General features: G+C 42.4%; 1 long non-coding RNA gene across 1 annotated transcript in view; it reads left to right on the top strand.

Moving 5' to 3' along the window:
- Window positions 1–12,332, top strand: part of LOC134298247 (uncharacterized) — a 131,349-nt gene extending 119,017 nt beyond the window's left edge. Inside the window, exon 3 of the long non-coding RNA XR_010005214.1 lies at window positions 8,840–12,332. This is a non-coding gene — a long non-coding RNA (uncharacterized LOC134298247). The remainder of the gene's footprint in view (window positions 1–8,839) is intronic.
- The last annotated feature ends 541 nt before the right edge of the window (window positions 12,333–12,873 follow it).

Raw genomic sequence — 12,873 nt, 5'->3', positions numbered from 1 at the left:
CAATTGTCCTGCTGATAGTTTACATAACAGCGAAGGTATTGTTCCAGAGTGGCATTGGTGCGCTCAGTTTGCCCATCCGTTTGGGGATGGTGAGCTGAAGATAAACGAGAGTCTATGCCCAATAGTTTTTGTAGTGCCTTCCAGAAACGAGAGGTGAATTGAGATCCACGGTCTGTGACTAAACTCTTAGGCAATCCATGTAGTTTGAAAACATGCTGAAGGAATAAATCTGCAATCTCTTTGGCCGTGGGGAGGCCATCGCAGGGAATGAAATGGGCCAATTTGGTAAAAAGGTCCACCACCACTAGGATCGTGGTGAATCCAAGGGAAGGTGGTAGGTCAGTGATAAAATCCGCAGAAATTATTTCCCATGGACGAGATGGAGTAGGGAGGGGATGCAGTAGCCCTGAGGGCTTCTCCCTTCTTGTCTTGGAACGCTGACATACCGGGCAGGTATTGACATAATTCTCCACATCCTTGCGGATCTTGGGCCACCAAAAATCTCGTAGGATCAAATGCATGGTTTTAAATAGTCCAAAATGCCCTGCTGGCTTGCAGTCATGACACAGATGAAGTGCCTTTTCTCTGCCTGGTCCTGGAGGGATGTAGACGTGTTTTCTGTAGCAAAGTAACCCATCCTTAAGTGAGAAAGGAAAACGTAGTCCTTGGCGAATTTGGTCCTGAGCCCAGGCATCCGCCTGTTGACTGGTTCTGATTTCTTGAGCACAAAGGGGCCCTGGAGTAGAAGGAGTTGGTTCAACTGCAGTGGAATTGGTGTTTCCCACTGTGAGCGTGGCAAAGTTCTTGGGCTGCAGCAATTGGGATTCGAAAGTCTCTTTGCGCCCTGCAGCATACTCTGGTTTCCGTGAGAGAGCATCTGCTTGCTTGGTCTGAGCTGGGGTTACATAATGGATCTGGAAGTCAAAGCGTTCAAAAAACAAAGCCCAGCGCTGCTGCCTCTGATTTAACTTGCGGGCAGTTCTTAGATGTTCCAAATTACGATGGTCAGTATGGACCTCAATGGGAAATTTGGCCCCTTCTAACCAATGTCTCCAATTTTCAAAAGCTGCCTTTATGACCAAAAGTTCCTTTTCCCAAATAGTGTAATTTATCTCTGGGGCTGTTAGTTGACGGGAGTAAAAGGCACAAGGATGAAGATGTTCTCCCACTGGTTGCATGAGTACAGCCCCAATTGCCACATCGGAGGCGTCAGCCTGCACAACAAAAGGGGTTTTAGGATCAGGGTGCTGTAGAATTGGCTGGGACGTGAACAACTTCTTTAGTTGCTGGAAACCTTTCTCTGCTTGCTCCGTCCAGCGGAAAGGCTGTTTTCCACGGATGCAGCTGGTGATTGGGTCAGACCAGCGGGCAAAGTCTGGAATGAACTTGCGGTAGTAGTTCGCGAACCCCAAGAAGCGTTGCACCTCTTTCTTGTTGGTTGGCGCTCGCCATTCCAATACTGCTGAAACCTTTGCCGGGTCCATGGAGAGCCCTAGTGGCGAGACACGGTATCCCAGGAAATCTACCTCTTGTAGATCAAAAGCGCATTTTTCCAACTTGGCATATAGTCCATGATCCCGCAAACGTTGCAACACCATTCTGACGTGTTTCTCATGTTCTGATTGTGAACTTGAGAACACCAAAAAATCGTCCAGGTATATGATCAAGAACCGATCTAGATAATCCTGAAAAATATCATTGACAAAGTGCTGGAACGTTGCGGAAGCTCCACATAATCCGAAATTCATGACTAGGGACTTGAATAATCCGAATTTAGTCTGGAAGGCGGTTTTCCACTCGTCCCCCTCTCTGATGCGAACTAGATTGTAAGCCCCCCGAAGATCCAGCTTGGTGTAAACCTTGGCCCCTCAAAGCTGGTCTAATAGATCCGAGATCAAAGGCAGGGGGTAGCGGTTCCGCTTCGTGATATTGTTCAATGCTCTATAGTCCACAACCAGGCGTAGGTCCCCTGACTTCTTTTTCACAAACATCACTGGGGAAGCGGCTGGGGATTGAGAGGGCCTGATGAACCCCTTGCGGAGGTTTGACTCTATGAACTCCCTGAGAGCTTCTTGCTCTGGTTCAGTCAGGGAGTAGAGGTGTCCTCGCGGGATCGGGGCCCCCTCCACCAAGTCAATGGCACAATCATAGGGCCTATGCGGGGGTAGTTTCTCGGCTTCCTTTTCATTGAAAACATCCCAAAAGTCTGAGTATTTCTTGGGCAAGGTGATGATGGGTTCAGCGTCTGTGGCATGGCAGACCTTGGCTACAAGGCAATGGTTTTGGCAATATTTAGAAGCAAACTGCAGTTCTCTGTTGGTCCAAGAGATGCTGGGGTCGTGGAGTGTCAGCCATGGAATTCCCAAAATCACTGGGAAGTGAGGAACCTCGGTAACAAAAAAGGAAATCTCTTCCATATGTTCCCTTATCCACATTCTGGTGGGTTCAGACCATTGGCTTACTGGACCTGTCTTTAGGGGGCGGCCATCTATGGCTTGCACCACCCGGGCGTTCTTGAAATCATGATATTGTAATCCCAGAGAGTCGGCATACTCTCTATCGATGAAATTGTTTGTTGCTCCTGAGTCTATCATGGCATGGATCATGACGGGTCCTTTTTTCGCTGACCACAAGGTGACCACTAGGAGAAATAGGACTCCGGTTGGCGGCTCTTGAGTGGGGTTTCTGACCGGGTTGGCGAGCCTCTCTACGCCCGGTCGCTGGCTTCCCCCACCGGCTTTGCGCCAGCCGCCTCGGCCGTCTCCGTCTCCACGGAGGACGCCGCCGCCAAACGCGCGGCGGGCTTTCTTTTGGCTGGACACTCTCTGGCAAAGTGGCCCCCGTTTCCGCAGTACCAACAGAGGTTTAAACGTTGGCGGCGGGCCTTCTCGGCAACATCTAATCTGGGACGCACATTGCCCAACTGCATCGGCACCTCCTCGCTTTCTCTGGGGTATGGGGCTGGTGGCGGGGATCTCCACATTGGACGTGGCTGGATGCCAGCGGGAGCGGGAGGTTTTGCTCCTGCTCTTCCACCCTGGCCTCGGAGCCATTGTTTTCTGTTGGCAAGCATGACTTCAGCTCGTAGACATTGGTCAATAAGTCTTTCAAGAGAGTTTGGAGGATCCACCTTGGAGATTTCTTCCAACATCTCGATGTTGAGACCCTCCCAAAACTGTCCTCTGAGGGCTACGTCATTCCAACCGGTGTTTTGGGCCAGCACTCGGAACTCGGCTATGTACTGGGACAAGGGCCTGTCCCCTTGGAAGGGCCGGCCGCCTCCAAATTGTCCTCGATCCCCCAAGTCGCCTTAAGGTGATTCAAGAAGTTTAGCGCGGAACTTAGGTGTGGGGAGGCTTCATCAAACAGCGCCGTCACCCAATTGGCCGCTGGCCCGTCTAGGAGACTGTAAATCCACGCCACCTTGATGTCTTCTTGGGGAAACTCGGCATGGCGGGCTTCTAGGTATGCCTGGCATTGGCGATGGAAAACATGAACCTTGGAAGCTTCTCCAGAAAACTTGGTTGGTAGCGCCAGGGCAGGGAGACGGGCTCCGCGTTCCTTCAAGCCCCATATTTCTCCCTCCTGCGTATGGAGTGTATCTCGGATTCTGTCCACTTCATCCTTGGAGAGGGTGTAGCTGAGTGGTTGGGCTTCCGCCCCGGTTCCAGTAGACATTCTGGCCTAGGTTAATTGGTGCTTAAGGCGGCGGAGACGAACTGTCAGGACCCAGACTGCGGAGCACCAATAACCATGCGCAGAGACCAGAATCTATCTAATATCTTTATTAAGGAAATATATAAAGTCAATAAAAATAAGTGTAGAATATAGTTCAGAAGTAGACCTTTCAGGAAAGGTCAAATATAGTCCAGGGAAACAATGTCCAATATGAGATATTAAAGTCCAAAGTTGTAATCCAATAACCGAAACACACACTTTGCCAAGCAAAGTGAGGGGAGATGACAAGGTCCTTTAGTCCATGGAACTTGATGCAAGGCTGGAGAGCAATTAGATTCTTGGCAAACAAGGCTTGATTCAAGGCAACAAGAAACGAGGAACAAGAACAGGGTCCGTGGCGAAATCCGTGGCGAGGTCCGGGGAACAAGGCAGGGCTGGAACGAGAGCAAGGTCCTGGAAACTGGAGTAGCGTAGTCCACACACAATCTACTCCCGAAGCTGACGAATTGACTCCGCAAGGATTCCTTTGTGGGCAAACACCTATATAGGATCTTGTTTTCCCGCCAAAGAACACTTTCTCTGGGGAACAAGAAACGAAACCTATTCTGTGTCCAGATGCAGGACTCCTTAAACTTTCCCAAGGGAAACAGACTTAATCATCTAATTGTCTGGCAGCAATCCTGGCGCTCCTGCGAGTCGCCTCCCGAGCGCTTCTATCTTGATTATAATAAAGGCGGCGAGAAAATGGGGGAGATTTCTGCTCAAGGCTTGTTTGGCTGACTTCTTGTGGGCAAACATCTTGCAGCTGCAAGGGCTCCAAATCCGGCAGAAACGGTGGGAAACCCAAGTTTTCCTCTTCATCTGTCACAACAGTACTAGGAACGGGACTACATGGCCCATGAGTCATCACAGAGGCAAATTCCTGAACCGTGTGGAAGCTAGGAAACATCTATTCAATAAATGACAAGAAGGACAAGGTTTTTCATCTTATTAAGAAGACAGAGAATGGAATTATTGATTTAAGCTATTTTTAGTCTAGATGATCAGGAAATCAGATTCAGTCATTTGATTACAATTGATTGCTTTTTTCTTGCTTATAAAATGGGTACTTTAAAAATGAAGCTTAAAAGACATGGTGTTTAATATCTATTATGCAGTTAATAATTTTATTTTGATTATCACAAATCAGATTTAGTCATCAAGAGGGTTAATGTAAAGACAGGAAAGAAAAAAAATGGGAGATTCACTCTACTTATAGATACCAGAAATAAGGAAACAAAATGTCGATTGCAATATAACTATTGCATTAGCAGTAGTGATTTACACAACCTAACAATAACGCTAGTATCTACTGTGGGCAAGCAGTTATCCTTGAACCCATGAAATTCATTTTAACCAAGTGTTTCTTGGTATTTTAAAAAACACTTTTAAATATAAATTCAAAAAATGCACGTTTCTTTTCAAATTTGAGATTCTCCTTCTCCCAAAAGGGTTTTGGAAATTCGAATATCCTGCCTTCAAAACAAATGTGCATGTGGTGGTGGTGGTGGGGGGGGGGTTGTTTTGACATTCAATGGGGTTTTTATATGGGAAATTGAATATGGTGCTTCTATCTACTGAGCAAGCCCAGCCTTCTTCTTCTTCTTCTTCTTCTTCTTCTTCTTCTTATTATTATTATTATTATTATTATTATTATTATTATTTGCATTTTCTGCCATGGAGTATCATAGATGCCTCATAACCCCCACCCCATTATTCTCTTTTTTAAAAAAACTTTTGAACAATAAAAAAGAAAATAATTACTCATCAAAAACTGAAATTGTAATAATAACTGATACCTGGTTTCTGTCTGCTATGGAACTGGAAGTTAAACTGAATATTAGTATCATCTGGAGAACAGGTTCTTGGAGAAGATGTAAGATGCCAAAGGAGTGGAGAAGAACAACCATTGTCCCTCTCTTCAAACAAGGCAAAAACCTCCAGGAAATTACAGTCAGCTGGACCTTAATACCAGTACAGATATTACAACTAGTTATACAAGAGTCTGTCTACAAGTATCCTGATGACCATGCTGTGATGAGTAGGAGCCAATATGGAGTTTGTCTAGAAAAATCCTGCCAATTTATCATATTAACTCAAATCTAATGCTCACCTTTTTTGGCTAAATGACCTTGCCAAAATTGGGGTGTGCATTAGATTCACATCACACAGTAATCTTAGTGCTGAGCCAAAACAAAAGGGGAAGCTGCTTCAGGAGCTGCACCTGGAGCTCATATTTGCAGGATGTCATCTGCAGGATGTTAAGTGGCCAGGACTCGGTGCTGTGGGATCATGGGATTTGTAGTTTGGTGAGGCACCAACATTCTTTGGCAGAGAAGACTCAAAAACTTGTCAAACTACAGCCCCCAGAATTCCATGGCATTGAACCAAGACAATTAAAGTTGAGTCATTCTATAATATAGATGCACCCAAGGTTTTCTTTTCCATCATTGAAAGTGTTGGTGTTCTAACACAATTGTTCATTACAAAGGAATTCTAAGCAGACCAAATTACAAAGAGTGCACTTTTGCCACTGCACATTAAATTCATCAGCAAATACATTTTTTGGTTTCAGGATTTTGAAAATTAAGGTGTGCATTAGATTCAATGGTGCACTAGACTCGGGTAAATATTTTATTTTTTATTTCAGACATTGAGTTTAGTAGAGAGTGGGAATGCTCTGGATATCATTTATCTGGATTTCATCTATTTGATTAGGTTACCCATAATATTTTGATTAGCAAATTCCTTAAATATAGGATAGATAAAAAACACTGTAAGATGGATTCATAACTGGTTGACAAACCATGCTCAAAGAGTCAATGACTATGCTTTAAATTGTAATGAAGCCTTGAATAGAGTTGCCTCAGAGTTCTATCCTAGGGACATTATTCATCATTTTTAAATCAAATTACCTAGATGATAAGGTGGAAGGGATCCTTACCAAGTCTGCAAATGATGCAAAATTGGGAGGGTTGGATAACACATTAGAAAACAGCACAAAATTCAAAGGAGCCATGATAAACTAGAAAATTGGGCAAAAATAAAGAAAATTATATTTAATACAGACAAATGCAAAATTCTGTATTTAGATGATAAATCCCAAATGAACAGTTATAGGGTAGGATATATATAGCTCTGCAGTACTACAATAAAAAGGAGCTTGGTATTATTGTTGGACATTAATTTGAACATGGGTGTGATCCGGGGCAAAAAAATGAAATACTGTTTTAGCTTGCAATAACAGAAGCACAGTTTTCAATTGATGGAGTGATAATTCTCCTATATTTTGTGGTGGCCAGATCCTAGCTTGAATATTATATTCAGCTCTAGCCTCTTTGTTTTAAGAAGGATCATAGGATCATAGAATCATAGAGTTGGAAGAGACATCATGGGCCATCCAGTCCAACCCCCTGCCAAGAAGCAGGATGTAGACAAGTTGGAGAAGGTTTGGGAAAGAGCAATGGGGATGATAAGAGATATGGAGAATAAAATACATGAGAAAAGGGTGAAAGAGGTGGACATGTTCAGCTTGATAAAGAGAGAGCGAGATTATTGTATTCTTAAGTACTTCAAGAGCTGCCACAAAGATGAGGATACAGGCTTGCTGTCTAGAACTAGGTGTAAAAAGTTCAGAGTTAGGAGGTAGATTTTGATTCAACATGAAAAATAACTTTTTTTGCAGTGAAAGTAAACTGGCAATGGAAGCAATTGCCTAGAGAGGTTAGGGGTCTTCTTCTCTGGACATCTTCAAAAAGAGGCTGAGCAACTACTTTCTCGAGATGTTTTAGCATTTTTCATTGAGCAGTGGATTGGACTTGATGGTCCATGTGGCTCCTTCCAGCTCTATTATTCTGTGACTCCATGACTAGAGCAGATCTATTGCAATCAATGGGATGTATATAAGTGCTGACTAATGAGCCCCACTCATTTCGGTCGGTCTTCTCTGGTTAAAATTAACCCTGAATTTTGTCTTTTATGTCATTTATAAAAGCAACTTTCCAAGCTTTGGATATACTATCAGTTCCAATATAGATCTATATATTTTATAATAGTTCATTTTCTGGCAATGACGGCTGTAAAAGTATGAGTCACTGAAAAACAGCACAATTACACAGGAGCCAACTGGTGCATTAAAATATATGGGGGGAAATAGTCTATAGTTACTAAACAACTGAAAATGACTCAGATTGTTTTAGGTCACACAAATGCACTGGAAAGAACACATCAATAAATATGAAATTGAGTGTACACACAGCTGCTATTTGGTTCTGAAATGGTAGGAGAGCAAAAAATGCAAGAATTGTTTTAGACAGATAGATCAAATTTTTTTCAACATAGAACTGAACTAGAGGTTAGAAGGTAAAACCAATAGAATACATTCATTAAAATGGAAAAGATTTACCTATCAATAAAGAAAAAAGCTCTCCATCTTCCAGATCAGGGGTCCCCAAACTAAGGCCCGGGGGCCACATGCGGCCCATTGAAGCCATTTATCTGGCCCCTGCAGTGGCAGCTCCCTCCTCCTCTGCCGAGGAAGATGCATGCGGCACAGGGTAGGAGGGAAAGGCACACACCTTTCCCGTCTCCTCCCTCTCCTGGTGCGTGCCTTCCAAAGCTTTACTTGTTTATAATGGTATTTTAATTATTATTTAATTAATTATTAAGGGGTGCTTTTCTAGTGCTTTTGGTGTACAAAGGCAGACGGAGGTTGGACTAAATGGCCCAAGGGGTCTCTTCCAACCCTCTTTATTATTTTATTATGATATGACTGTGATTAACATTGAGGCTGTATTTATTTCTGTTTTGTTTGTTTACTTCAAAATAAGATTATGTGCAATGTGCACTGCATAGGAATTAGTTCATAGTTTTTTTTTAAACTATAGTCCAGTCCTCCAACAGTCTGAGGGACCGTGAACTGGCCCCTGGTTTAAAAAGTTTGGGGACCCCTGTTCTAGATGATACTGCCAAAAATATTATATTGTGAGGTTCTGAGTGATATTTCATGTCTGATGGTATGAGCTTTAGGAGTGCAGTATTTTTAAAAAAAATAAAGCAGAGACTGTTCATAGGGACACCAAGATGACTGTTTATAAAGCTATTGCCATTCCAACTCTGTTAGGTGCCTGTGAAACATGGACCATCTACAAATATCACTCTCATCTTCTGGAAAGAACCCATCAGCTTTGTTGCTGAAAAATCCTGCAAATCTCTTGGGGGAAAAAGGTGGACAAACGTTAGCATTCTGGAAGAAGCAAAGACCACCAGCATTGAAGCAATGATTATCTGCCATCAACTTTGTTGGACCAGTTACCATGTCCCAAAGCAATTACTTTACTCTCCGCTCAAGAATGGAAAATGGAATGTTGGTGGATAGCAAAAAAAAAAAAAAAAAATTCAAGATGGGCTTAAAGCTAACTGAAAAAAATGTGGAATAAACACTGAGAATTGGAAAGCCCAGGCCCTCAAACATTTTAACTGGATGTCAGCTGTTACTAACAGTGCATTTTGAAGAGGCACGAATAGAGGGCAAAAAAGAGAAATGTGGAAGGTGCATTAAGCAAACCCTTCTTGGGACTAATTTCCACCTGTTAATCTATGTCTTCATTGTGAAATACCATGCAAATGTAGAATAGGTCTCTACAGTCATTTACAGACTTCCATCAAGCCTCTAGCCCTGGAAGACAATCATACTCCGCCACGAATGATCACCTATGATGATGATGATGACAACATGAACAATTTTGTAGTAACTCTCTTTGATAAACTTTTTGATGTGGGAGCTTTTCTATGTGTTACAAGATATTATTTGTTTATGACATATCTGTTTTTTCATGACTATGGCTGAAGCAAATATCCAATGCCAACATGGCAATTGTAGTAGTTGTTGTTTCTTCAAATCATTTCTGACTTATGATTGAGATTTCTTGTCGAGATATGTTCAAGAGATTGCTGTGAGTCTTTTGGGCTGTTTGGCCATGTTCCAGAAGTTTTCTCTCCTGAGGTTTCACCCACATCTGTGGCAGGCATCCTCAGAGGTTGTGAGGTATGTTGGAAACTAGGCAAGGGAGGTTTATATATCTATGTAAGGTCTAGGGTGGGAGAAAGAACTCCTGTCTGTTGGAGGCATGTAGCTGTTGTAATTAATCACCTTGATTAGTGGCCCTGTGGCCTCAAGGCCTGGTTTCTTCCTGCCTGGGGGAATCTTTTATTTAGAGGTGTCAGCTTCCCTGATTGTTTCATGTCTGGAATTTCTCTGTTTTCAAAGTGTTGTTCTTTATTTACTGTTCTTATTTTAGAGTTTTTTTAAACACCGGTGGACAGATTTTGTTCATTTTCATGGTTTCCACAGGGCCATCAAATACTAATCAAGGTGATTAATTACAAGATCCACACCTGCCTCCAACAGGCAAGAGTTCTTTCTCCCACCCTGGACCTTACACAGATATATAAACCTCCCTTGCTTAGTTTCCAACATACTTCACAACGAGAGCCGGCCCTAGGTATTTTTCAAGTGTAGGTGAACAGAATTTTGGTGCCCCCCCCCCCAAACCAATCACTGAAAAATAAAAGTGTTGGATAAGCGAAAATGTTGGATAATAATGAGGGATTAAGGGAAAGCCTATTAAACATCAAATTACATTAAGATTTTACAAACTAAGCACCAAAACATCATGTTTTACAACAAATCAACAGAAAAAGGAGTCTCGACTGTGACCCCGTATGTTTTGCGCCACAGGTGACTGCCTAATTCGCCTCATTGTTGGACCGCCTCTGCTCACAACCTCTGAGGATGTCTGCCACAGATGTGGGGGAAAGTCAGGAGAGAAAATTTCTTGAACATGGCCAAACAGCCCGAAAGACTCACAGCAACCTAGTCGTTCCAGCCATGAAAGCCTTTGACAATATATGTTCAAGAGAGTTTGCTATTGCCTTCCTCTGAGGAATAGAAAATATGACTCCCTCCCAGCTCCCCCCTTATGTGAATGGAGTAGCTCTATTCTAACCTTTGAAAAAGCTCTGAAACTATTTGAAAGATAGAGTTTAGCACCTTGAATCACTCCTTTAACGTTCAGACTAAGACCCAGAAGTGATATATTATCCTACTGATGTATTATCTCACTGGAGAGCATTAGCCACTAGCAGGATGCCAACGATTTATTCCCAGAAAGAGAAGAAAGTAGGAAACCTAAAAAGTCATTATTGTGCATACTACTCACCCAGTGAGCTTGACCAAAAACAAAAAAAAAAGATTTTACACAGCAAAAACAGAGTTGGCAGCTGCTGATTAGAATAGTAGAAAAGAATGTGCAAACACGGCATCTTTGTGATGAAGGTATTCTTTTTTTGTGTCATCTCGCCACCATTCTTTGATTAGATGGGGTATAATTTCCACTTTGGTCTGAGGGGATGCATTTGAGGTGGAAAAGAAAAGATTTATGGATGTACCAAAGCAAAGAATTGTTTACTTCTACAGCCAGAATATGGGCTATGAGGCTGTCGCTTAAAAGAAGGATGTCTGCTCCAATGTCTCCGGTGACATCTTTGGTGTCTCATGATGAGGCTGAGAAAGATTACTGACTGGAGCCCTGGGCAATTGTGGACAGATACTGGGTTGAGCCGGGGAGAGAATAGGTGCTTAACATTTCCCTTTCAACTGCTTTCTGAAGCAAAATCTCCACACATACTTGGACAAGAGAGCTTCAATCATTTTACACAGCCCTAGGAGTCTTTGTGAAATTTATTTCAAAGATTTTCTTCCTGACTGCATTCCCCTAAGGGAAAAATTGTGCCAAGACACTAGATACAATAATGGACTACACTGCAGGGTTATCATACATTCAGTTCTTCCCTGCTGCTTTCTGTGTCTCTCTCTCCCCCAAGCTATATGGAAAGAAGAAAATTGATATAACTCATATTCCTGTACACTGCTTTGCAATAAAATGGGTATAGCAATCATGGTTTATTTGCATTTATATTAGAAGTTTTAAAACAACACATATTATAAAGGATGTAAAATCTTGGCCATTATCTTTGGGGTTGTTTCACCTCTGTCAAGTCAGAGCTACAGAAAAATACGAGATAGTTGAATCGTTTTTCCCCAGGCCAATAGCATCCTTTCTATCAAATAGAGGCCAATAGTATGGAAGAAGAAATTTTAGCAGGCCTGCTGCTATTCTCTTTTTTAGCTGGTAGCCCACAAAGATTATGCCAGGTGAAACTTGGTCTTCAGAATGCCATGAGACAATGTGGCTTTTGATACAAAAGACTAACACAACAATTCCTTTGAAAAAGACCCAAAGCAGTCCCTTCATAGGAATGTTGATGTATCAGTGTAATATGTCTCATGGTGCATTGGCACTATAGAAATAATGCACCATTTTAATAGCCATGCCCCAAAGCTATGGATTGCTAGGATTTGCACCCTTTGGCAGAGAAAGTTAGACATTGCAAAGCTACAGTTCTCATGATTTCATAGCATTGGGCTGTCACAAAGTGATGCCAAACTGCTTTAATTCTACAGTGTAGATGCACCCTCAGTCTGCTTATTTACAGCTGTTCTTAAAATCCTTTAAAATATAAAATAAATAAATAAAAATAATTTTCAATCCAAACTATTTAAAGCCAGACCTTACTTTTTGTTTTTTGACTATTTTCATATCATTGCAGAAACCATGGATATGAAGGGTCAACTGTACCCCCCCCACCCCACGCACCAGATGTTCTTTTACATAAAAAGTCAATTCTGCTCAGTATTTTGTGTCTTCCATAACCAAGTACAATTTGCTTTGCAAATCCTTCACTCTATGAACTGAATTATTAGCCAGTCATGCTAATTGCGTCATCACAAAGCATGCTGAGGCATAATCTGAAAGCACACAGACAAACTTGCTCAGTGCAAAGTGGGAAACCATTGGGGACCTAATGCGGGTGACCCTGAGCTCCTTGAAGGAGAAAAGGTGGGATGTGACTGAAATGAAATAATGAAATTTTAGCTGGAGCAAGAAGATTGCCCTTTGAGGGAAAAAAAGGTTGGGAGCATTAGTTCACTGCAAGCAGAATTACAGGACAGAACTGAAGATTCTTGAGTTGCTGTGTGATTTTTAAATCTCCCTGGTGTGTAGAAGTTGCCTGAGTCAGCTGCTTCCCCATAAG

This window comes from Anolis carolinensis, chromosome 1 (genome assembly GCF_035594765.1).
Source record: "Anolis carolinensis isolate JA03-04 chromosome 1, rAnoCar3.1.pri, whole genome shotgun sequence".
NCBI lineage: Eukaryota > Metazoa > Chordata > Lepidosauria > Squamata > Dactyloidae > Anolis > Anolis carolinensis.
The sequence above is the reverse complement of the archived record's forward strand: the minus strand, read 5'-3'. Positions and strand labels throughout refer to the sequence as shown.